Genomic DNA, 26,776 nt, shown 5'->3' on the forward strand with positions numbered 1-26,776 from the left:
TTTTTTAAAGCTGAAGTTAAAGGAGTTGCTGATAATTTTCTGTTTTCAGTTGGCCATGTCATATTTTGTTTCATGAGTTCTTTTTTAAATTCTTACTTTGGCCGCACAGCTTGTGGGATCTCAGTTCCCTGACCAGGGATTGAACCCCAGGTCCCTGGCAGTGAAAGCCCAGAATCCTCACCACTAAGCCATCTGCGAACCCTCTGAAGTATTTCAAATAGTTTGGAAAGTAACATGGCCAAGATCTATTTACTAAGATTATAGATGGTAGATACCATTTTGCAATATTTAATCCAGGTCTTAAATTGTTTTGCTGACTTTTTAGTGACTTTAAAATTTATTTTTTATTGAAGGATAATTGCTTTACAGAATTTTGTTGTTTTCTGTCAAACCTCAATATGAGTCAGCCATAGGTATACATATATCCCCTCCCTTTTGAACCTCCCTCCCATCTCCCTCCCCATCCCACCCCTCTAGGTTGATACCACCTGTTTGAGTTTCCTAAGCCATACACAACATTCCTCTTGGCTATCTATTTAGTGACTTGTTTTTATAAAAGGAAATGTTCATTATCGAAGTTGCAAGCATGGCAGATCTCCCGAATCCTCTGAATTACACTTGGTTGTTGGTGAACATAATCCCAGACAGGTCTTTCATCATATAGAAGGATAGAAATTTAAATAGAAATGGCTCGTTTTTTGGTGGTAACTCAGGATTTACTCTTTTTTTTTTTTTTTTTGAGATTTATTTTATTTATTCTGGTTGCCCTGGGTCTTTGATGGTGTACAGGCTTCTCTAGTTGCAGTGAGTGGGCTTCTTATTGCTGTGGCCTCGTTGCGGAGTGCGGGCTCAGGGGGCCCGGGCTTCAGTTGGTGCTTCGTGTGAGCTCGGTAGTTGAAGTTTGCAGGCTCTGGGGCTCTGGCTCAGTAGTTGTGACACCCGGGCTCAGCTACCCTGCAGCGTGTGGGATTGTCCCAGACCAGGGTTGAAACCCATGTCCCCTGCATTGGCAGGCGGATTCCCAACCACTAGACCACCAGGGAAGCCCAGGATTTACTCTTAACAACTTTGCAGTATACCGTATAGCCGTCGCCATGTTGTATACGTGACATTCCCAGTACTTTACTTATAACTGGAACTTTGTACCTTTTGACCACTTTCATGTAATTCCTCCATCCCCTGCCCTCACCTGGTAATCACAAATCTGATTTCCTTTTCGATGAGTTTAGTTTTTGTTCTGTTTGGTTTAGATTTGGCATGTAAATAAGATTATGTAGTATTTATCGTTACTTTTTTGGGCTGTGCATGTGGCATGCTGGATTCTAGTTCCCCATCTAGGAATCGAACCTGTACCCCAACCTCTAGGAAAATCCCTACATAATATTTCTGTTTGACTTATTTCACTTTGCATAATGCCCGCAAGATCCATCCATCTTATTACAACTGGCAATTAGATAAGTGAACTCTGCCAGGGCCAACCTCAGGAGAGGCAAACAGGGCACTCTCCACAGGGACCAAATTTAAGGGGCAACAAAAAAACTCATAAATAATACTTTAATGCAGTATTTTAAAAATTAAAATTAGTGTAAAAATCCATGATGGAGTAAAGTGTAACAGTTTTTAAAGATTTTTATTTTTTTTGGATGTGGACCATTTTCAAAATCTTTATTGAATTTGATATAGTATTGCTTCTGTTTTATGTTTTTGTTTTTTGGCCCCAAGGGGATCTTAGCTTCCTGATCAGGGATCAAAGCTGCACCCCCTACATTGGAAGGTGAAGTCTTAACCACTGAATTGCCAGAAGTGAAAGTCGCTCAGTTGTGTCCTACTCTTTGCGACCCCATGAACTGTAGCCTGCCAGACTCCTCTGTCCATGGAATTCTCCAGGCCAGGATACTGGAGTGGGTAGCCATTCCCTTCTCCAAGGGATCTTTCCAACCCAGGGGTTGAACCCAGGTCACCCGCGTTGAAAGCAGATTCTTTACCATCTGAGCCACAGGGATGCCCCTAAAATTGCCAGGGAAGTCCCCAAATAGTAACATTTGAAATTTTGAAAGGATCTATATGAATCCCCCACCACGACCCCATGTTTGCCTCTGCCCCACTGTGACTGGACACAGTGCTGGTTCGCAGGTGTCATTCTGTGGTCTCTTGTCTCTTGCGATGACTCATGATGCCTCATTTAAGGCTTGTGTGTGTTTTTTTTGCTTTAGATTGTGAGCGGCTCTCTTTCCTTGGAACTTAATCTTTGGGAGAACTTTGAATCTTTGATGGAAGTGGCCTACCTATAGAGAGAATGTATGTTTGCTTTCTCCCAGCCCGAGGCTGCACTAGCAACCTGGGAACCCTTTGCATTTTGTGAAGGTTTTCTTAAGCTCCTCAAGTGGGTGAATTGCAGCACAAACTATGGAAGGGCTGGGTTGTAGTTTTAGGTTTTCAAGAAAGATTATTTTTTCCTTCCATTCAAGGTTGAGCCAGGCAAGTTCCCTTGCTCCTTCCTTCCTAAAATGGGTTTTGGATTTGGTTTCCCTGTGTCTTTATACTGAGCTTGCAGGAGGCCCTGATTATGTGCCGAAATCTCCCACAATCTTGGTGGAGCCTTGGGCTTTAGCTCCTGTCCCCTGTAGCCCAGAAAACAGTCTGGACAAAACTCAAGGTCTCCTGTGTTTCACAGAAAACCTTGGGGAGAAAAGCTGACTTAGGTGCTTGCTTACCTCCCAGGCTGCCTGAGTTTACTGCGTTTTCGGCCTCTGTAGAAATATTTGTATTTATTCCAGCTCAGTAGTGTTTCTTTTCTTTCTCTCTCTCTTTTTTTTTTTTTTACAAAATATTTAATCCACAAATTTAGTCTTTTCAAATAGGAAAGCTATGTAGGCTGTCTAGTCAGCTGATGGCCATCCTACCTCGCAAGTATGGCTTTTATCCTTTTTTGGTCAGGTTTTATAATATTTACTTTCTGTTCTGCAAATATAATCCCTGCAGTTATGCCCTCTTATTGATGTATTTAAATGGCTCATCTTTAACTTATCACGGCTCCTTCCCTATCATCTTTTTTATTCATCTCTCTAGGATGTTTTTCAGAAGGGGCTCATAACTGCTTCATTATAATCCCTGAATCTTTTATTTTTGAAACTCTTCTGTAGCCTTCAAAACTGAAAGCATATCTTGGCCGGATATTTCTTTCTCTCATACTTTTGTGGACGTTGCTTGATTTTTGTATTGGTCAGAGTTTGTATGTGTGTATGTATATATTTCGGAGGCTGAAAATGGATGATTTTCATGATCATCCACTTGCAAGTTGGATACCCAAGAAAAATAGGGGTGTAATTCAGCCCAAGTTCAAAGGCCTGAGAAGATTAGATGACATGTCCCAGCTCAACCAACTGAGGCTGGAAAGAAAAGGGGTGAATTTCTCCTTCCTCCATCTTTTGTTCTATTCAAGCCCTTGATGGATTGAATGATGCCCACCCACACTGGGGAGTGCCATCTGCTTTACTGGGTCTACCAGTTCAAATGCTAATCTCATCAAGAACACCTTTACAGACACATTCAGAAATAATATTGAACCTGGGCACTTCGTGGTCAGTCAAGTTGACACAAAATAATCATGACCAGTCCACCCCTTTTCAATTTGTACCCCAATGCATCTCTTTAAACCATATTTAATCTCCAAATAAAGATAATAACAAGATCATAATTCCATGATACAACTGTCATGTGTACAGCTGAAAATACACTAACCCCTTCCCTGGCAAAAGAGCTAAAGTCCTTGAGTGGTATTTACTCTTCTTCTTGATATGCCCTAACTTAAATACTATGATGTAAAATTAACAATACTTAAAAGCTATGATAGCTTCCCTGATAGCTCAGTTGGTAAAGAATCTGCCTGCAATGTAGGAGACCCCGGTTCAATTTCTGGGTCAGGAAGATGTGCTGGAGAAGGGATAGGCTACCCTCTCCAGTATTCTTGGGCTTCCCTTATGGCTCAGCTGGTAAAGAATCCACCTGCAATATGGGAGACCTGCGTTCGATCCCTGGTTTGGGAAGATGCCCTGGAGAAGGAAAGGCTACCCACTCCAGTATTCTGGCCTGGAGAATTCCATGGACTGTATAGTCCATGGGGATGCAAAGAGTTGGACACGACTGAGCGACTTTCACTTGTCACTTAAAAGCTATGATGTAAAGTCAATACATCTTCAGTTACATGATAAGGCAATAAGAGAGGAAAGAAAACAGATACACATACAAACACATATTCATCAAAAAATATTCACAACAGTTATAGCTATAACTAGCCATGTGTTCATGCAAAGTCGCTCAGTGTTCATAGCTGGCATTTATAACTACCTTCTTCTAACCATTCTGTAATGTCTACCTTCAGCAAGCACCTCAGGTGGTTGTGATTCTTTCCTTGGTGGGATGACCCAAACCTTCATTTTTGAATATTTTTATTTATCTATCATATTTATTTATTTATTTTGCCACACCACACAGCTTATGAGATCTTAGTTGCCTGACTAGGGATTGAATCTGGCAGTGAAAGCTCTGAGTCTTAACCACTGGACCACCAGAGAAGTCCCCAAACCCTCATTCTTGAAGGGTTTTAGACCATTACTAATCCTTCCTCCGTTGGATTGTTGTCATTTTCCATTGACTTTAATTGCAGGACATGGTGATACTAAGAGATGCCCACACACACTCTTCCTTACCTCCACTGTCGATAGTAGTCCAATTTCTGCTTGGCAGTCAGGATCTATCACTCTAGCCAGCCAACATCATAACTCCCTTCTTTGCCTGTTGAGTCATGAGATGCCCAAAGTGGCTGGGTGGCAGTCTTAACATCAAGTGCAATGAAATCTTTATTGTGTCTCCTGGTGGAAGCATCCTTCCCTCTGGAAGAAGGCCTCTAGGTCAGCAGAGCATAAAGTCACAGGAACAGGAAGCAAAAATCTTGCTGATGAGTCATTAGGGGAAATAGGGTGCCACTCCCTTGATTCCTGGACCCATGAATCCTGGCTATCAGAGAATCAGCACCATATATCTAATGCTGATTCAGAGCACACACAGCCTCCTAGAGAACCTTGCCCCAGTCCTGGAACTGTGAAGTGAGTTCTTCTTTTTCTTTTCTTAATTGTATTATTTATTTTTGCCTGTGCTGGTTTGTGGCTGCGTGAGGGCTTTTCTCGAGTTGTGGTGAATGAAGGGCTACCCTCTAGTTGTGATGTGTGGGCTTCTCATTGCAGTGGCTTCTCTTGTTGCAGAGCAACAGCAGTAATTGTGGTGCATGGGCTTAGTTTCCCCAGGGCATGTAGGATCTTAGTTCCTGGACCAGTGATTGAACCCATGTCCCCCGCATTGGCAGGCAGATTCTTTACCACTAGATCACCAGGGAAGTTCCCCACCATAGTTTTAAACTCATCTGACTCTGGTTTCCATGCTTGCTCTGTCTCTTCAAACTGTTTTAACTTTTAGTATGCCTTGTAAATTGTTGCTGAAAGCCAGATAAGATGCACTGGGTAAAAGGAATTGCTATAAACAAGGCTTCAGTGATGTTGCCTTGAAGTCTGTGGGTAGGGGAAGAGAAGCATTCTACAGCCTATGAATAGGTCTCACTATTTTAGTGAACCAATGCCCTGGGCGACAAACTTCACAGGTGTTTCTCCAGTTTGGGGGATGGGATTGTTAGAGAGCGCTGCTGCTGCTAAGTCGATTCAGTCACGTCTGACTCTGTGCAACCCCATAGACGACAGCCCACCAGGCTCCCCCGTCCCTGGGATTCTCCAGGCAAGAACACTGGAGTGGGTTGCCATTTCCTTCTCCAATGCATGAAAGTGAAAAGTGAAAGTGAAGTCCCTCAGTCATGTCTGACTCTTAGCGACCCCATGGACTACAGCCCACCAGGCCCTCCATCCATGGGATTTTCCAGGCAAGAGTACTGGAGTGGGGTGCCATTGCCTTCTACAGTTAGAGAGCGCTAGGATTGGGTATTTCCTTTCTCCCAGGTGGGTTAGGCTCTGGTAAAATAGCTTCTCTTGAGGGCAGATCTCATTAAGAAGAACAGAATATTCTGAGGGTGTCTCAAAATGGCTGCTTTCCCTCTCCTCCTGACAGAAGCAGATTTTTCTCTGATCTTCACTTTAAGAATCTGGTGGAGTTCCTGGAGGTAAAACTCACAAAGAAAGGGCCACTCCATCTAAGCCTGGGCCCCCTGGAGTTTTAAACCCTTAGGTTTGTCCACACTGAGCCTCCAGTAATTCAATGGCCGGGGGTGTTTTGTTTGTCTTTCTTTAAAATTTTGGCTGCATTTTTCAGCATGTAGAATCTTAGTTTCTGTACAAGGATTGCACTCGCGCCCCCTGCAGTGTTTTGATATTCCGACCCTAATGGGGTTCTAGTGGAGGTGTCTGTTCACATGTTTCTGCTCTGGTTAAGTTGTAATTCTTTGTATGCTCCTGTCTATCTCTCCAACTGGGAGGGTGGGCAGGCAGAGGTTTATGCTCTGACCCCAATTCTCTAATGGATCTAAAAAAAAAGGTGTTGATTCATTTTGTTCAGCTTTCTACTCTTTAGGATGGAGTGACAACTTCCAGGCTCCTTACATGCCAGACAGGAAACTGGAAGTCTCTCTCTCTTTTAAATGACAGCTTTATTGAGATATAATTCATATATAACAAAACTCACCCTTTTAGACTGTAAAATTCAGAGGTTTTTAGGATATTCACAAAGTTGTGCAATCCTCTCTGTTTTGTTGTGCTCAGTTGTGTCCAACTGTTTGCAACCCCGTGGACTGTAGCCCGCCTTGCTTCTCTGTCCATGGGGATTCTGCAGGCAAGAATACTGGAGTGGGTTGCCATTTCCTACTCCAGGGGATCTTCCCAACCCAGGAATGCGACTCGTGTCTCTTGCATCTCCTGCGTTGGTAGGCAGATTCTTTACCACTGAACCACCTCGGAAGCCCTCACCACTATCTAATTTCAAAACATCTCATCACTTCAAAAAGAAACCCCATTATCAATTGCTCCCATTCCCTCCTCCACCTCACCTTACCCAACCACTGCTTTGAGTCTCTAGAGATTTGCCTATTCTTGAAATTTCATATAAATTGAATCATACACTATGTGGTGGTTAGCTTCTTTCATGTAGCATCATGTTTTCAAGGCTCATCCATATGGTAACATGTATCAGTACTTCATTACTTTTTCTGGTAGACTAATATTCCATTGTAGAACCGTACCACATTTTAGGTATCAGTTCATCAGTTTATGGACATTTCCGTTGTTTTCACTTGGGGGCTATAAGGAATAATGCTGCTGTGAACGTTCGTGGACAGATTTTTGTGTGAACATGTTTTTGATTTTCTGGGATATATACCTGAGAATGGACTATGTGAAACTCTTGTGTTTCAACATTTTGAGGAACAATACTTACTGGTCATTTGTACATCTTCTTTAGAGAAATGTCTGTTTAAACCCTTTGCCCATCTTTAAATTCAGTTGTTTGTCTTTTTATGATTGGGTTGTAAGAGCTCTTTCTTCTGGATACAGTCTCAGAGCCATGATTTGCAAATAATGGGTTGTCTTTTCACTTTTTTCATGGTATTCTTTCAAGCTAAAAAGTATTTAAATTTGATGAAGTCCAATTTATCAAATTAGTTTTTCTTTAACTTTTTTCCTTTTGGTTTCATATCTCAGAAATCGTTGCCTAATTCAAGGTCACAAAGACATGGGCCTATTTTTTCTTCTAAGAGTGTTATAGTTTTAGCTCTTACATTTAGATCTATGGTCTATTTGGGATTAACTTTTGTGAATAGTGTGAAGTAGGGATCTAACCTCATTTTTTTAAAGTTGGAGTATAGTTGCTTTGCCATGTTGTGTTAGTTTCTGCTGTGAATCAGCGATACATATACATACAATCCTCTTTTTTGGGTTTTCTTCCCATTTAGGTCACCACCTTCATTCTTTTACATGTGACACTCCAGCTGTCTTAGCAGTATTTGTTGAAAACACAATTGACTAGGCATCCTTGTTACAAACTGGTTGGGAGGGGACTCTCTCTCCCGCGTGTGCGCTCTCTCTCTCTCTCTCTCTCCCCCTCTCCTCCCCCCGTCCCTCCTCACACACTCCTCCACTCTCTTCTCTTTGAGTCTTGGATTCTCCTGCTATCTTCTAAATAAAATGGAGCTGTAACACTGAAAAAAAAAAAAAAACTGGTTGGGCATAAATGTAGGGATTTACACCTTGCTAATTCTTACTCATTTTTTTGTGGTTGCTCTTGTTAAAATGTATTTTCTTTCTTTCTTTTTACTTTTGCCTGTGCTGGGGCTTCGTTGCTGCTCGGGCTTTCTCTAGTTGCAGAGAGCGAGGGCTGCTCTCTAGCTGTGGTGCGAGGGCCTCTCGTTGCAGTCATTTCTCTTGTTGCCCAGCGTGGGCTATAGAACGAGTGGGCTTCAGTAGTTGCAGCTGCTGCTGCTGCTGCTGCTAAGTCGCTTCAGTCGTGTCCGACTCTGTGGGACCCCGGAGACGGCAGCCCACCAGGCACCCCCGTCCCTGGGATTCTCCAGGCAAGAACACTGGAGTGGGTTGCCATTTCCTTCTCCAATGCACGAAAGTGAAAACTGAAAGTGAAGTCGCTTAGTCGTGTTGGACTCTTAGCGACCCTGTGGATTGAAGCCTGCCAGGCTCCTCCGTCCATGGGATTTTCCAGGCAAAAGAGTACTGGAGTGGGGTGCCATGGCCTTCTCCAGTAGTTGTGGCACTTGGGCTCAATAGTTGTATTTTGCAGGCTCTAGAGCACTGGCTCAATAGTTATGGCTCACAGCTCAGTTGCTCCACGGCACATGGGATCTCCTCAGAGCAGGGATCGAGACTGTGTCTCCTGCATTGGCAGATGGATTCTTTACCACGAGCCACCAGAGGAGCTGCCTGACTCATTTTTAACAAGTCAAATCAAACATCTTCCTCAGTGGTGCCTTCCCGACCATCCTGCCTCCCTCTGCACCCAATTAGTTAAGGCTTTTGTAATGTCATCTCCAATCCCGGTTCACAACCCTCTGTGTGTAATTATTTACCTCCCTCCTGCTCCATGTCTGACTCTGTAGACTCAAACCCTCTGAAGTCACTGTAGCATTTGAGTGCCCTGTACCTGGGTCCCTATAGGATATCCTCAGCTCTTTTTTTTTTTTTTCTCTTTTTTTTTTGCGCAGGATCTTGGTTCCCCAACCGGGGTGGAACCTGCACCCTTGGCAGTGAAAATTTAGAGTCCTAACCACTGGACCGCCAGGGAATTCCCAGCTGCTGCCCTTTTGAGGGAAGGTTTTCTTTGTGGTGCTCGTTTTGCCTTTCTAGGGTGACCAGATCACCTCTATTTCCCTGGCGCTGGAAGTCCGGGGTCCCAAGGAACACCTCAGTCCCAGGCATTGTGGGTGGTTGGTCAGCTGACCGTTCGTGCTCCGGGACAGGTTTGGGTCCTGGGTGGAGGCTCTTGCGCCCAGGCCTGAGTCCTTGTCATGCTCCTCAGCTCTCCCCGGAGTCTGTGAACCTGACTCCTCCTCCATGTCTGTAGAAAGCAGAGTCTGTGCTCCACTGACCACGGGGGTTTCCTGGTGACCCTGTCGCCACCTCACTGCCACTTATCAGGCTCCAAGGTCTGCAAGAGACAGAATCCAAGAGGCAGAATTCCTCGCACACCTCTTGTTCTCCTTGACAGCCCGGGCCAAACCCAGAGGCAGAGAGTCAGCGAGAGGTCAGGGCTCATCACTGACGTCCAGGCTGCATCTACCAGACTGTGCTGCAGGCCACATGGAGGGCTTTTTAAGAACTACCCATGATTCTTGCTCTCAAAGCTTCATGAGGAGGTCAGTTCCATTTTTTATTTCTACTTAAATTTTTTTTTAATTTAAATTGAAGTATAGTTGACTTACAATGTTGTGTTAATTACTGCTGTACAGCAAAGTGAGTCAGTCATATATATATATGTATATATTCTTTTTTATATTCTTTTCATTATGATTTATCATAGGATATTGAACATGGTTCCCTGTGCTATACAGTAGGACTTTGTTGTTTATCCGTTCTATATATAATAGTCCCCATTTGCAAACCCTCCTCTCTCACGCCATCCATCCCCAAGCCCCATCTGCTGTGGCCACCACCAGCCTGTTCTCCATGTCTGTGATTCTGTTTCTGTTTCATTGACAGGCTCGTTTCTGTCATATTGTGTCATGTTTTAGACTCCACATGTAGGTGATATCATATGGTCTTTGTCTTTCTCTTTATGACTTGTTTTACTTAGTATGACCATCTCTGGTTGCATCCATGTTGCAGCACATGGCATTCTTTCATTCTTTTTGAGGGCTGAGTTGTATTCCATTGTGTATATGTACTGTATCTTCTTTATCCATTCATCTGTCAGTAGACATTTAGGCTGTTTCCTTGTCTTGGCTATTGTGAATACTACTGCTAGGAACATAGGGGTACATGTATCTTTTTGAATTGTAGCTTTGTCCAGATATGTGCCCAGGAGTGAGCTTGTGGGATCATCTGATGCTTCTATTATTAGTTTTCTGAGGACCCTCCATACTGTTTTCCACAACAGCGTAGGAGGGTTCCCTTTTCTCCACATCCTCTCCAGCATTTTGCTATTTATAGACTTTTTAATGATGGCCATTCTAATTGGTGTTGTACCTCATTTTAGTTGCAATCATATTTCTTAAAAAATCAGGAATGTTGAGCATCTTTTCATGTGCCTGTAGCCATCTGTCTTCTTGGAGAACTGTCTTTTTAGATCTTCTACACATTTGTGAATAAAGTTGTTTGCTTTTTGTTGTTGAATTGTGAGCTGTTTATTTATTTTGGAGATTATGCTCTTGTCAGTCTCATCATGCAAATATTTTTCCCATTCTGTAGGCTGTCTTTTTGTTCTGCTTATGATTTCCCTTACTGTGCAAAAGCTTGTAAGTTTAATTAGGATCCATTCGTTTATTTTTGTTTTTATTCCTATTGCCTTGGGAGTCTGACCGGGAGGTCAGTTCTTTACCCAACCTGCTAGGAGGATCTCAGGAGAAATGTCTCCATGGATTGATCCTAAGACCAAGAGCAGAAGTTTCCTGAGCAGTTGGTTGGTTATTAATCTCAGAGACTCTGAGAACCGTGTTATTGAGCGAGTCATCCTTCCTTCATCAGCTGCGGGGATGTCTGGAGCACACTTGTGTTCCACTCCCCCAATGCAAAGCATTTAGGACATCGTGGTCCCCACTTTGTCCTTGTTCCTGGTGTGTTATGGCCCCACCTTGCCATTTCATTCCTCTTTCCCCTTCTTTGCTTTATTGAGGTAAAATTACATCTAGTGAAAATGCACACATCTTACACATACAACTGGATGAGTTTTGACAACTCAAATGTTGACACCCATGTACCAACGCCCAAATCAAGAAAAAGCACATTTCTATCACCCAGAAAGTCTACTCATATTTCTTTACGGCCAACTTCTCACCCTGAAACTATCCTTTCCCTGCTTTTAATACATTCTCTTACTGATTTTCATGTAGTCTCACCCACCCCCACTGGTTGTAGTCACTTTATATACATATTTTTTATTTTTATTTCCTTTTTGGGTGTGCCACAAGGCAAGTGGGATCTTAGTTCCCTGACTGGGGACGAATTCCAAGCCCCTTGCAGTGAAAGTATAGAGTCCTAATCACTGGACCGCCAAGGAAGTGCCCATGTAGTCTTTTGAATATCTTACATCTTCCCTTGCAATGAGAAAGAGCATGAGTAAGGAGGGTATTGTAATGAGGGAGATGTCCCAGCCCTGGCTCAATATTGTACAGAGCTTCCCTCCCACCTGGGAGAATGACAGAGCGTAGAGTGCTGAAGAAGCTCGGATCCCACCACTTGAGGCCTTCTGACCACATCCAGGTTCCCTGCAGGCCCTCCTCCCCTCTGTGTGTCTGGAAGCCTCCTCCGTGTGGTGCTGCCCAGCCTCGGGGTGCTTCCCAGGACTCCTCCTCGTGGGTGACTTGTCTTTGTTCACTGTCTCCCCCATTGCTAACCATGGATGCTCCCCTTCCTTCAACCCAGCCCCAAACTAGTCTTCACATTTCATCCTGCAAACCAGTGCCTGCCACTGTGCTGAGTGAGGGAGACACTTAGACAAGGCTGAGATGGTTTCAGCCCTCTGGGAAGTGAGGGGCTTGCTCACGCATACATGGAGAAGTCACCTCACAATACAAGACTGCATGTGACCTCAGGAGAGGAGAATTACTGTGCATTTATGCACACGAACGTCTGCAGCAGTCTAAGGTCCTCGAGTTTATTAAGCCATTCAAAAATATTTAATTTTGCTACATGCAAAGCACAGTTCTATAATTTTTTTTTTTTTGGCCATGTAGCATGTGGGATCTTCATTCCCTGACCAGGAATTGAACCAGCAGCCCCTGCATTGGGAGGGTGGCGTCTTAACCACTGAACCAGAGAAGTCCCCAGGTACAGTTCTAGACATATCAGTAATTAAAACTGTGAGGTCCCCTGCCCTTGGGGAGTTTGTACTGTCGTGGGAGAAAATACACAATAAATGTGAGAAATCAGTAAATCGTGTAGACTGTGAGAAAGTAACCATTGCTGTGGCAAAAAGGAAAAGAACAGGATCAGGGATCAGGAATTTGGGGCTGCGGGCCTGATGCAGGATTAAATGAGGTGGTCTGGGTAGGTGTCACTGAGCAGGTGAGATTTGAACAAAGACTTGGGGGAGGGAGGAAGCCAAGTGGGTATCTAGGAAAGCCCATTCTAGGCCAGGGGTTCTCAGTCTGTGGTGATTCCTCCCTCCTACTCAGGAGACTTTTTGCCAACGTCTGGAGACATTTTTGTCGTCACAACTGTGTGTATGTTTGGGTGCTGCTGGCTTCTCCGAGGGAGAGGCTGTAAACATCCCACAATACACGCAGGACAACTCCCACGACAAAGAATTAGCCAGACGGCCAATGGTGCCAAGGTGAGGAAGCTGGTCTGGTAGCGGAAAGAGCCAGCGCAAAGGATCTGTGGCAGAAGCACGCCTGGCATCCATAGAACTGCTGGGAACCCATATGGCCGGAGGGAGGAGACAGGAGCCAAGGTGAGAGGCAGGCATGCCAGCTGACATAGGGCAGGGAAGCAAGAGATGACTGACATGAGTCGTCACTGCAGGGTTTAAAGTGGAGGTTGATGTCATCTCACTGAACATTTTATTTTATTATTTATTTATTTATTTTTACTTTACAATATCATATTGGTTTTGCCATACATCAACATGAATCTGCCATGGGTGTACACGTGTTCCCAATCCTGAACCCCCTTCCACCCTCCCTCCCCATACCATCCCTCTGGGTCATCCCAGTGCACCAGCCCCAAGCTTCCTGTATCCTGCATCAAACCTGGACTGACGATTCGTTTCTTATATGGTATTATACATGTTTTAATGACATTCTCCCAAATCATCCCCCTACTCCCTCTCCCACAGAGTCCAAAAGACTGTTCTATACATCTGTGTCTCTTTTGCTGTCTTGCATACAGGGTTATCGTTACCATCTTTCTAAATTCCATATATATGCATTAGTATACTATACTGGTGTTTCTCTTTCTGGCTTACTTCACTCTGTATAATAGGCTCCAGTTTCATCCACCTCATTAGAACTGATTCAAATGCATTCTTTTTAATGGCTGAGTAATACTCCATTGTGTATATGTACCATAGCTTTCTTATCCATTCATCTGCTGATGGACATCTAGGTTGCTTCCATGTCCTGGCTATTATAAACAGTGCTGCGATGAACATTGGGGTACACGTGTCTCTTTCAATTCTGGTTTCCTCGATGTGTATGCCCAGCAGTGGGATTGCTGGGTCGTATGGCAGATCTATTTCCAGTTTTTTAAGGAATCTCCACACTGTTCTCCATAGTGGCTGTACTAGTTTGCATTCCCACCAACAGTGTAAGAGGGTTCCCTTTTCTCCACATCCTCTCCAGCATTTATTGCTTGTAGACTTTTGGATTGCAGCCATTCTGACTGGCGTGAAATGGTACCTCATTGTGTTTTTTGTTTTTTTCCTCATTGTGGTTTTGATTTGCATTTTTCTGATAATGAGTGATGTTGAGCATCTTTTCATGTGTTTGTTAGCCATCTGTATGTCTTCTTTGGAGAAATGTCTATTTAGTTCTTTGGCCCATTTTTTGATTGGGTCGTTTATTTTTCTGGAATTGAGCTGCAGGAGTTGCTTGTATATTTTTGAGATTACTACAAAGCCACAGTCATCAAGACAATATGGTACTGGCACAAAGACAGAAATATAGATCAATGGAACAAAATAGAAAGCCCAGAGATAAACCCACGCACCTATGGACACCTTATCTTTGACAAAGGAGGCAAGAATATACAATGGAGAAAAGACAACCTCTTTAACAAGTGGTGCTGGGAAAACTGGTCAACCACTTGTAAAAGAATGAAACTAGAACACTTTCTAACACCATACACAAACATAAACTCAAAATGGATTAAAGATCTAAACATAAGACCAGAAACCATAAAACTCTTAGAGGAGAACATAGGCAAAAAACTCCCCGACATAAATCACAGCAGGATACTCTATGACCCATCTCCCAGAATATTGGAAATAAAAGCAAAATAAACAAATGGGATCTAATTAAAATTAAAAGCTTCTGTACAACAAAAGAAACTATCAGATCAGATCAGATCAGTTGCTCAGTCGTGTCTGACTCTTTGCGACCCGATGAATCGCAGCACGCCAGGCCTCCCTGTCCATCACCAACTCCCGAAGTTCACTGAGACTCATGTCCATCGAGTCAGTGATGCCATCCAGCCATCTCATCCTCTGTCGTCCCCTTCTCCTAAGCAAGGTGAAAAGACAGCCTTCAGAATGGGAGAAAATAATAGCAAATGAAGCAAATGACAAACAACTAATCTCACTGAACATGTTAGAGTCTCCATCAGGCTGCTGTGCTGGGAACAGGCTATGGGACCGAAAGCCAGTGACCTGAGAGCCGGTTTGGACTTTCCCCTCTCTCCTCCCCATCCTCTGCCCCCGCTCTCACTCCCAGCTGCCTCAGAGCAAAAGCAGCAGCTGTGAGATGTGCACCCCTCCCCCGGTCCCCGCCCCCGTGCTGTCCTTTCCCGGCACAGGGCACAGGCCAAGCCCCAGGCAAGGGCTCAGGATTCCCCTCCAGTGCATCCTTTCAGTGCGCAGGCGCATGCCCATGTCTCCCGGATGAGAGAGACACTGCCCAACCAGCCCCAGACGCAGAGCTGTGCTTCAATGCGGGAGAGTCTGGGAGGGGGTCACCATCATCAAGTGCCAGCCTTTCATAAATTGAATCTCTTTCTTATGAAAGATCCTAGGGGTTCCCTGTACCTTACCGTATGAATTCTTTATGAGCAGGCATTCCTTTTCCAGATAAAACAGAAGCAAGGATTAAAAATATTTAACAAAAATAACTAAAAAACACCCTCCACTGGCCCTGGAGCCCCTCTTCAGCTACCATCCCCCCCTCCTCTCCTCCCTACCCCTTTGCATCAAACCTCATCTTCACCCACTGCAGTCTGGTTTCTGCCTCTCCCACTGCACCCAAACGGTTCTAACCTCTGTGTTGCTAAATCAACACAGTTGACAACCTCCTTGCTCCCTGACACCCGGTCTTCCCCTCCGGCCCTACCTGGGCTCCTCTTCTGGTCTTCTGGAGTTTCTCAGCGGGATCTTAGTCCATGACGGGGATTGAACCCGGGCCTCCTGCATTAGGAGTGTGGAGTCTTAACCACTGGACCGCCAGGGAAGTTCCCAAACAGCCTCTACTTCTCTCTCTCTGGGTGATCTCCTCCCACAGATCCAAATAGCATTTACATTTAAAATATCATTTATAGGGGCTTCCCTGGTGGCTCAGTGGTAAAGAATCTGCCTGCCAATGCAGGAGACAAGGGTTTGATCCCTGGTCGGGGAAGATCTTACATGCCTCGGAGCATTTAAGCTCGTACACCACAACTAGTGAGCCAATGCTCTAGAGCCCAGGAGCCACAGTGACAGCCCATGTGCCGCAACTATTGAAGCCCACACACCAAGAGCCCATGCCCCACAGCAAGAGAAGCCACTGCAGTGAGAAGCCGGAGCACCACAGCTAGAGAGTAGCCCTGGATTGCCACAGCTAGAGAAAAGCCTGAGCAGCAAGGAAGACCCAGCATGGCTTAAATAAATAAATATATTTTTTAAAATATCATTTATAGCATCAGCCTGACTCCAACCTGAAATACCCAAGCACTAGGCTTCCCTGCTTGGGCATCTCACGGGTATTTCAGACCTAGCAGGATGGGATGGAACTCTGTCTCAGACTTGTTCCTCCCTGGAGGTCCCCATCTCAATGCATTGCACTCACATCCACCAGGTGCTTGTTCTGTCTTTATGATTTTGACTACTCTAGGTCAAGACTAGTTGCTGCTTAGCCTCTTGGGGTGATCCTGTTTCTGGCACCAGTCACGCAGGTGAGTTTGGCCATGAACACACAACATCTTTGTTCTTGTCATCTGCTGTCCCCACACCGCACAGCTGGACGCACAGCAGCTCCTGAACTGACAGGTCAGGTGAATGAAAGCTTCAATCGGGCATTCTTCCTGCTCCCTGAAAAATGGGGCCTGCTCCTCCACTGCAGGGAGAAGCCTGAAATGCTTTTTCAGAATCCTGCCTAGTCAGACTACAGAGTACATTTCTTATATCCAACTACAATTTCCTCTTTGTATAATGAAAATTGCTCTCAATGCTCCTTGCATCCAAATGAAGGCTCAATGACTATTTGTTAGCAGTGAACAGATAGTGATACCTCAGTGATTGTTAGCTGATGAGCGTGAACATGACTTAAGTATAAGCAAAATGTAAAGAAACAAGCCTTAACCTCCACCAAAACGCTAAGGACAAAGCTGCCACCAGCATGGGCATTAGGTCTCATTTGGAAGCCAAGAATCTGATCATCCTGTCTGGGCAATTTCCTACCATAGGCACGTTGCTAGGAGGTAAAGCCTTCCACCCTCAGTAGAGACCCTATGGCCAGAGGTTCACTTTCCCAGCATCCCTTGCAGCTGATGGGGGTGACACATGACCCAGGCTGAGTCAGGTGGACCACTGCCCCCTGAGATTTTGGTTTGAAGGCTAGAGAAACAAAGCCACATGAAGCGTATCCATCTCAGGGCCAGCAGGGGCCTCCAGCGTCCAGGGCAAGTGGTGCTGGCAGTCCTGGCTGTGCATCTGTGTCCTGCAGGGCCTGTGGCGGGCCTGCCCTCAGCAGGCCAGATCCGCAGTGAACGTTGGTCCCTGTCCATGTTGTGACTCCTTAACTAGGTTTATTTCCTGAGCCTGGCTATCCAACCTTCCTGGAGATTCTGGGAGCCTATGGCCTTCTTTCTGATTGATTTTTGCTGCACCCCACAGCTTGTGGGATCTTAGTTCACCTACCAGGGATCGAATCTGCACCCCCAGCATTGGAAGCTCGGAGTCTTCACTACTGGACCTCCAAGGAAGTCCCCCTACGGCCTTCTGATAAACTCCTTTCCGGCTTGTAAACACCAGGGATGGTTTTTATTGCTAAAAACTCTAATAGCTCGCCACAGACAAGAACTTAAGGGTGAGGTGGAGGCCTTATGTCCTGCTCGTCCGAGAGGCACGCATCAACTCCAGGCTCAGGCTCTGACAGGGGACTCCTCCAGCAGAACCTGAGCAGGACCCTGAAGTGGTGGGGCCAGAGGCTGAGAAAGTCCTTCCTAGAGTGAGGTCTCCAACCAGCAGTGGAGGCGTAATCAGAAATGCAAATCCCCCCTCCCGGATCAACAGAACCAGAGGTGCAGGTGGGGGCTTCCTGGTAGTCCAGTGGTTAAGACCCTGCCTTCCACTGCAGGAGGTGTGGGTTCGATTCCTGGTCAGGGAACTAAGATCCCACATGTCACAGGGTGCAGCCAAAAATTAAAAAAAAAAAAAATGCTGGTGGTGAGTCCCAGCAATTGACACTTTAAGGAGCCCTGTAAGTGACTCAGATGTACCCTAAAACTTACCCTGGAACTTCAAGGAGGAGCCATGTGCAGCAGAAAAAGCATCAGATAGAAACCAGAGACCTGGTTCTAGCTCTTGACTAGTTGACTTTGGACTCATTTGCCTTTTCTGAGTCTAGTTTCCTTTCATCTATAAAACGGGGCTTGTGACATCACCACAGAGGCTTTTTGTGAGGATCAAATTAAATAACACTGTACACATACAGTGCCAAGCCTGATAACGGGCCCCAGGAGAGGCCCAGGAAACGCCAGCCCTCACTGTGCAGAATGGTTGCAACTCATTCTCTTGGTAGACATCTGTGCAAATTTGGGCGGGGCCCCTAGTGTCTCAGCCTCTTTTTCTCTCTGTAACATGCAGATAACAACCCTCACCTAGGCTGGTTTGAAGAATAAAGGAAGATAAAATATGAAAGGAATGTTTTGTCCAAACTGAAACATGAAACTGTGAAAACGCAAAATGAAATAAAGTTCAAATATATTCTACCTAGGGGACGTCCCTGATGGTCCAGTGTCTAAGATTACACGCTTGCACTGCAGGGTTTGATCCCTGATCAGGGAACTAGATCCCACATGCCACAGCTAAAGATTTTGAATGCCACAACAAAAATTGGAGGTCCTGTGTGTCACAACTAAAACCTGGTGCAGCCAAATAAATAAATAAAAATTTTAAAAATAAACCAAAAGTATTCCACCTAGACAGCAACACACCAACACAAGGTGAGGAAGGGCTTACTTAGGGGTTTCTCATGAGGCCTGGGCTCCCACTGTGGGTGGAGGCTACATTAGGTATGGAGGATCCTGCAGTGAACTGGCAGATAATAGCCCCTGCTCCTGAAATTGTTCATAATTTAACTTTCAACTCATTCAGGCCAGAGTGCTGCTCATATTTCTACAGTAAAACATTTATGTAGATCTGCCTCTTGAGAAATTTGTATGCAGGTCAGGAAGCAACAGTTAGAACTGGACATGGAACAGAGGACTGCTTCCAAATAGGAAAAGGAGTTCGTCAAGGCTGTATATTGTCACCCTGTTTATTTAACTTATATGCAGAGTACATCATGAGAAATGCTGGGCTGGAAGAAGCACAAGCTGGAATCAAGATTGCCAGGAGAAATATCAATAACCTCAGATATGCAGATGACACCACCCTTATGGCAGAAAGTGAAGAGGAACTCAAAAGCCTCTTGATGAAAGTGAAAGTGGAGAGTGAAAAAGTTGGCTTAAAGCTCAACATTCAGAAAACGAAGATCATGGCATCCGGTCCCATCACTTCATGGCAAATAGATGGGGAAACAGTGGAAACAGTGTCAGACTTTATTTTTCTGGGCTCCAAAATCACTGCAGATGGTGACTGCAGCCATGAAATTAAAAGACGCTTACTCCTTGGAAGGAAAGTTATGACCAACCTAGATAGCATATTCAAAAGCAGAGACATTACTTTGGCAAAAAAGGTTCGTCTAGTCAAGGCTATGGTTTTTCCTGTGGTCATGTATGGATGTGAGAGTTGGACTGTGAAGAAGGCTGAGTGCCGAAGAATTGATGCTTTTGAACTGTGGTGTTGGAGAAGACTCTTGAGAGTCCCTTGGACTGCAAGGAGATCCAACCAGTCCATTCTGAAGGAGATCAGCCCTGGGATTTCTTTGGAAGGAATGATGCTAAAGCTGAAACTCCAGTACTTTGGCCACCTCATGCGAAGAGTTGACTCATTGGAAAAGACTCTGATGCTGGGAGGGATTGGGGGCAGGAGGAGAAGGGGACGACAGAGGATGAGATGGCTGGATGGCATCACTGACTCGATGGACGTGAGTCTGAGTGAACTCTGGGAGTTGGTGATGAACAGGGAGGCTTGGCGAGCTGCAATTCATGGGGTTGCAAAGAGTCGGACACGACTGAGCGACTGAACTGAACTGAATTGATTATACATGTGTGTGTGTGTGTTAGTCATTTAGTTGTGCCCAAATTCTTTGTGACTCCATGGACAGTAGTCCATCAGGCTCCTCTGTCCATGGAATTATCCAGGCAAGAATACTGGAGTGGGTTGCCATTACCTTCTCCAGGGCATTCTCCCAACCCAGGGATCGAACCAGTGTCTCCTGCATTGCAGGCAGATTCTTTATTGTCTGAGCCACCAGGGGAGCCCAACATATTTATATATACACACATGTATATTTATATATATTCATACATATGTGCTTGTATGTGCTCAGTCGCTTCAGTCATGTCTGACTCTCTGCGACCCCGCCAGGCTCCTCATTCCATGGGATTCTCTAGGCAAAAAGACTGGAGGGAGTTGTCGTGGCCTCCTCCAGGAGATCTTCCTGACCTAGGAATCAAACCCGCATCATCTCCTGCATTGCAGGTGGATTCTTTACCCACTGAGCCACCTGAGATAACATATAAACCTTTGTTTCTCTGCATGTGAGTGTCAAATTTGTGTGCGTATATATAATTACATAGATGAGTTAGATTTAAACTGAAGAAAGATTTGGAAACACAGATTTTAAAAACTGTGGTGCCAATTCTTTCCTTACTGTATTCATTTGTTTAGACCAGATGACACATACACATGGTTATAGAAATCTATGGCAAAAATTCTCTCTCACCGCAGACGCTCAGATTCCCAGCTCTTCTGCTGCAGGGAGAACCCTGGTACCAATCTCCTGTGTCTCCTTCTAGAAACATAGGCTGCGCTTATGCAAGTTACGTGTGTGTGTGTTTACATGTGTGTTTCCATATTTGCTCTTTTAATGATATATAATAGAGCTTGTTCCTTAAACAGCTGCACGTGTAAATTAGGTTTTGTCCACGATATCTTGACCTCAAGCAATTCAGTTCAGTTCAGTTGCTCAGTTGTGTCCGACTCTTTGTGACCCCATGGACAGCAGTACGCCAGGCTTTCCTGTCCATCACCAGCTCCTGGAGCTTGTTCAGGCTCATGTCCATCGAGTTTTTGCAAGCAATTCTTCGACAACAAAACACACTGCTTGAAAGTATGCCATGGACTGCCTTGGGGGTCCAGTGGCTAATACTCTGTACTCCCAATGAGGGGCCGAGGTTTGATCCCTGGTCAGGGAACTAGATCCCACATGCTGCAACCAAGAGTTTGCATGTTGCAACTAAGGATCCGGTTTGCCACAGTGAAGACTGAAGCCCCCACATGTGGTGTGGTCAAACAAATAAATACATTCAAGAAAAGAATGCCATGATGTGATCCCACTCTCCCCTCCAGCAGGATTCCCCTCACCCACCTGGCTTCAGGCCTGATTTCTTTCAGCACGTTTTACCATTTGAGACTCCAAAAGCTGGACGGTTCATCTGAGGCCTTACCAAAGATCTGAAGCCAGTGAGACCAGAATCCAGGTTTTCCATTTCCAGGCCCACTTCCAGCCAGAGGGTCAATGGCTGTTGGCAGACACCACAAGTGTATTTTTTTGTTTTTGACTGACTGACTCGTGCGTTTACATTTGCCTTCCCCAAAAGGGTCTGAGGTGGCTGCCAACGAAGTATCAGGACTTGTGTTTGCTTTTACCGTTTTCTCCTGCTTGGAGGGAGGCCAGATGGTCTGAGCCATTGCAGCGAAGCTAGAACTGAGTCAAGCTGCAGCTCAGGGCCAAGGCTGAGGTAGGTGCCAAGGGCCAGGGGCCAAACTAGATTGACCATATTAGTTATCAGGTCAATCTCCATGTTGCCAACGTAGCCAAGTCTGAGCCTCAGGCCACAGAGCTAGGCCAGAGAGTGGTGTCCAGAGCACACACCACCCAGGAGCCTGGCCCCCTCCTGACATTCAGTACCATCTGGGCTGAGTCTTACGCTGAGGCAGCTATGAAATGGACGGAGAGCTGAGGATAAAAGTAAAAGCCTTGTGGGGACTTCCCTGGCGGTCCAGTGGTTACAAATCAGCCTTGCAATGCAGGTGATGCAGCTTCGATCCGTGGTTAGGGAGCTAATTTCCTGCAAGCCTTGGTGCAACTAAGCCTGCATGCTCCAGGACCTGAGCACCACAGCAAAAGGTGTGGCATGAGGCAAGGAAGATCCCGTGTGCCCCAACTAAGACCTGATGCGGCCAAATAAAAAAAATTTAAACAACAACAACCATGACCTTATGACAGAAACCCTGAAACAGAGAAGGTACAAAGTCAAAGGCGCAGATGAGAGTCAGGCTAATCATTGCTCATCTAACCTTGGAAGGCTGATCCTTCTTCTCTACTCATCAAATCCTACCCAGTCTTCAAGGCCAGTACTTCTTTCCCCTCCTCTGGGAACTGATGGGACACATAGGGCAAGGGGCCACGTGGGAGTCCCAGGTTTGAATTCTGGTACCTTCACTTCCTGGCAAAATCACTCATTCATACAATGAGTGTCTATGGAGCATCTACTATGCGTGAGGCATTAGCTGGGGTAGGGAAACAAAGATAAATTGATCACAGCCCCTGTACCCATGAAGCTGACAATAGGGAGTCAGATAAGTCAACAGATGAAAATGTGGAGGGACAGTGATGTGATAAGATAAACACAGGCAGCTGGAATTCAGAGCCAGGCCCTAACCGTCAAAGGATGCAGAGAGACCCAAAAGGTCCAGGCAGAATCCTTTGGAGAATTCCCTGGGACCAACCAAGGAAAAGTAGCCATTTATTCAACAAATACATGGAGTGTATTACTGTGTGCCTGGCAAGAAATAAGGCACTGGAGATACAATGGTCCATAGCACAAAGAACTTCACACTCCAGTGAGGGGATGCCCAATGCATATGAATTTTGCCTGGACTTCCCTGCTGGTCCAGTGGTTAGGACTCCACGCTTCCAACTCAGGGGCCCTGGGTTCGATCCCTGGTTGGGGAACTAATATTCCCACATGTCACATGGGACCACCAGTAAATAAATCAGTTGGGTCAAGTGCAATGATAGAAACACAGCATTGTGATCAAGAGTAATGCTGGGGATGTGAAGGGGATACAACTGTTGGAGGGAGGATGAGGAAGAACCTTGTGGTGTTAGACCGCAATGAAAAGCGTCATAGGAATTTATTATATGGTATGTATCCTATCTATGTCTGATAAAGGGTCTAGAAACAGTAGTATTTCCCAAACTGCTGACTTTACTTTGTGCTTAGATCTTGGTTTCTCATAGACCTCTCTGTGATAGGAAACAGAGTTCTTTGAAGAACTCCCAGGGCTGGTAGAGAGGAAGTACAAAGGGCACCTGGAAGAGAGAGGTGCGGGGGGTGGGGAGAAGAAAGAGAAAGGGGAGGAGAAGGCGAAGAGGAAGAGAATAAGGACAACAAGAAGGAAAGGCTCAAAAACTAAAGAGGGTTCAGGGATCAAATGGAAAAATCTCCCACTGGATGAATCTGGACAATATAAATATTGAAATGGAGGATGACTTAATAGGTTATAATACATGAAACAATACGTAACTAATGGGCACATGGTTATCCTAAAACTAAAGACAAATAAGTTGGGGAAGAAGAGAATTTATAATATACCGTAGTTTATAAATACAGAGGGACAATTACGAAGTCCACGTCTTTAAACCAACCTAGTAATAATTGAGTCAGGCAAGAATCATTAAAGGATGTTAAAATCTTCAGACAAAGTTTGTTGGAGGACAGGATATTTATAGGGTCTCAATGTCTTTCCACAGATTTTTTTTTTCCATGTGGCCTGTGGGATCTTAGTTCCCCCAGCAGGGATCAAGCCCACAACCCCTGCAGTGGAAGCAGAGTCCTAACCATTAGATCATCAGGGAATTCCCTCTACAGACTATTCATTCATTTCAAAAATGATAAATGTAACTTTAGAGTGGAGGAGCCTGGCACACATGACCTTAACCAAGGGATAGAAGTTAACATCACCACTAACGGGATGAACTATGACCTGTGCCTCCTGGTATGAGGCACCAGGAAGGACATTACAGCGTTTCTAGGTCTTCGCTGCCAAAAATGTGCAATCGGATTTATTCATTAAAATAAAGAAAAAAATAAGGGATGTTCTGTGATATTTTGTTTTATAATAAGAAATATATATTTCATCTTTGTCTCCATTTCTGGCCCAGAGTGCCTAAAGCCCTTGGAATTTCCCAATCCATAAGAGCAATGGGAATATCTCTTCTTTTAGCATTTGGTCTTTTGTCCTTGGGTTCTGAAAAAATGCCAGGGCCATAAAGGTGCAAAGAATGTGTCATAACAAGTGTCATAACAAACGCCTTTCTACCACAGGTGAGTTTAGGTTAATGGAGTGACTTTTGGAAAGCCTCTGGGGATGGGGGCGGGTTACCAGGGAAACCAGTCATGTGATTAGAGGGTTGGACTTTCAATCCCAAACTTCCAGGGAAAGGCTAGAGACGGAGTTCAAGCACTAATGGCTGATGATTTGATCAATCATGTCTATGTAAAAATGTCTCCATAAAACTGCAAAAGGACCAGGTTTATAGAGCTTCTGGGTTCAACGGACATTTGGAGGAGCTGGGAGGGTGCATGCCCCTTCCTACATACCTTGCTCTGTACATCTCTTCCACCGGCTGTTCCTGAGTTGTATCCTTCTGTAATAAACTGATAATCTAGTAAGTAAATGGTTCTCTTGAGCTCTGTGAACACATTTAGCAAATTAATCAGTGATTAATTAACCACTGCTTCATAGCTGGTTGGTCAGAAGCATGGTATCAACCTACACTTTCCATTGGTGTCTCAAGCACATGGGGAGGAGATAGTCTTACAGGACTGAGCCCTTAACCTGAGGGATCTATGCTATCTCTAGGTAGATGGTGCTGGAATTGGAGTTAAATTGTAGGAAACTCAGGTGGTGTCACGGAAATGCCTGATGTGTGGGAAAAGTGTACATCTGGTGTCAGAAGTGAAGTGGAGTAGTAGGAGTACTGACAGTAGAGGAGACACACAACAGGAAGTGAGTTTTTCCTTTACACCATCTGTAAACCAGCAACCTGGACACAAAAACAATGTTTTGAAAGACAAAACAAGGCCAAGAAACCAGTCTCAATAAAAGGAGCCTAAAAAGGCATGACACTGTGACCTGTGATCCTGGATCAGAAGAAACAATTGCTATAACACACATTATTGAGACAATCAGGGAAACTTGAATGTAGATTTTACACAAGATAATGATATTGTGTGTGTGTGTATGCGCTCAGTCACTCAGTCACTCAGTCGTGTCTGATTCTTTGTGACCCCATGGACGTAGCCTGGCAGGTTCCTCTGTCCAGGGAGTTTTCCAGGCAAGAATACTGGAACAAGTTGCCAATTCCTACTCCACGGGATCTTCCCGACCCAGGGATCGAACCCAAGTCTCTTGAGTCTCTGGCATCTCCTGCATGAGCAGGCAGATTCTTTACCACTGTGCCACATGGGACACCCCAGTGGTGTTGTCCAGATATTAAGTATCCAGATTTGATAGTTACATTGTAGTTAAGGAAGAGAAAACCTCTGGGAGTTCCCTAGCCATTCAGTGGTTAGGACTTGGTGCTTTCACTGCCATGGCCCGGAGTTCAATGCCTAGTCATCTGGGAACTAAGATCCTGCAAGCTGCATGGCATGGCCCCACAAATAAATAAATAAAAAATAAAAGAATTTATTTAAATAAAATCTTTGTTCTTAGGAGAGCCAAGCTGAACTATGTAGGGTAAAAGCCTGCAATACCTGCTACTTACTCTTACATGTATCAATAAGAATAAGAAGATGAAGTATATTAATGTGTATATGTGAAGAGAAAGGTAAAATCAATGTGGGAAAAAGCTGGCCATTGGTGAATACAGGGGGAAGGTCTAAGGGTGGTCATTACACTATTGTTGTTTAGTCGCTAAGTCGTGCCTGACTCTTTTATACCCCATGGACTATAGCCTGCCAGCCTCCTCTATCAGTGGGATTTTCCAGGCGAGAATATTGGAGTGAGTTGCCGTTTCCTTCCTCAGGGGCTCTTTCTGAGTGGGTTCGAACCCATGTCTCCTGCATTGGCAGGCGGATTCTTTACCACTCAGCTGTGAGGGAAACCCTCATTGTACTATACTCGCAACTTTTCTGTAGGTTTAAAATTGTCCAAAATAAAGTTTCAGAATAAAAAGCTGGACTTCTCTGGTGGTCCAGTGGTGAAGGATCCACCTTCCAATGCAGGGGACATGGGTTCAATCTCTGGTCGGACAACTAAGATCCCACACGCTACAGGGCAACTAAGCCCTCGAGCTGCAACAAAGACTCAGGGCAACCAAAAATAAATGAATACTAAAAATAAATCAAAAGCTAAAACCAGTTCCAATTTAAAATACTTTGGAGTGAATTCAGTATCAAGTGTGAAATTTCTGTATCAGCTCAATTTATGATACCAAGTTTGGTAAAAGAAATGAATGAACCAACTTAAGGATAGTGCATTTATCTTCCTTAAAATGACTAATGAAGGAAATGAGAAGCCAAAGAGGTAGAAGCCAAGGAAAGAGGGCTTCAGAATGAAACTGAAAAACAAAAACGCTATGAAGAAGTAAGATGTGGGCTAAGGTATATCTGCTGAGGTGAGTAAAAGGGAGTGGTCTTCCAGCAATCCCATGACTGGGGGTATACCCTGAGGAACCCATAATTGAAAAGGACAAATGTACCCCGGTGTTCATTGCAACACTATTTACAATAGCTAGGACATGGAAGCAACCTAGATGTCCATCCACAGATGTATAGATAAAGAAGGTGTTGTACATATATACAATGGAATATTA

At 44.8% G+C, this 26,776-nt stretch overlaps 1 long non-coding RNA gene across 2 annotated transcripts in view; it reads right to left on the bottom strand.

Moving 5' to 3' along the window:
• Nucleotides 1–77: 77 nt before the first annotated feature.
• Nucleotides 78–26,776, bottom strand: part of LOC133231421 (uncharacterized) — a 57,548-nt gene continuing 30,849 nt past the window's right edge. For both annotated transcript variants that reach the window (XR_009731132.1, XR_009731131.1), the window contains 2 exons: nt 15,698–15,771; nt 78–15,429 (listed from right to left, as the gene is read on the bottom strand). This is a non-coding gene — a long non-coding RNA (uncharacterized LOC133231421). The remainder of the gene's footprint in view (nt 15,430–15,697; nt 15,772–26,776) is intronic.

This window comes from Bos javanicus, chromosome 19, assembly GCF_032452875.1.
Source record: "Bos javanicus breed banteng chromosome 19, ARS-OSU_banteng_1.0, whole genome shotgun sequence".
NCBI classification, from domain to species: domain Eukaryota; kingdom Metazoa; phylum Chordata; class Mammalia; order Artiodactyla; family Bovidae; genus Bos; species Bos javanicus.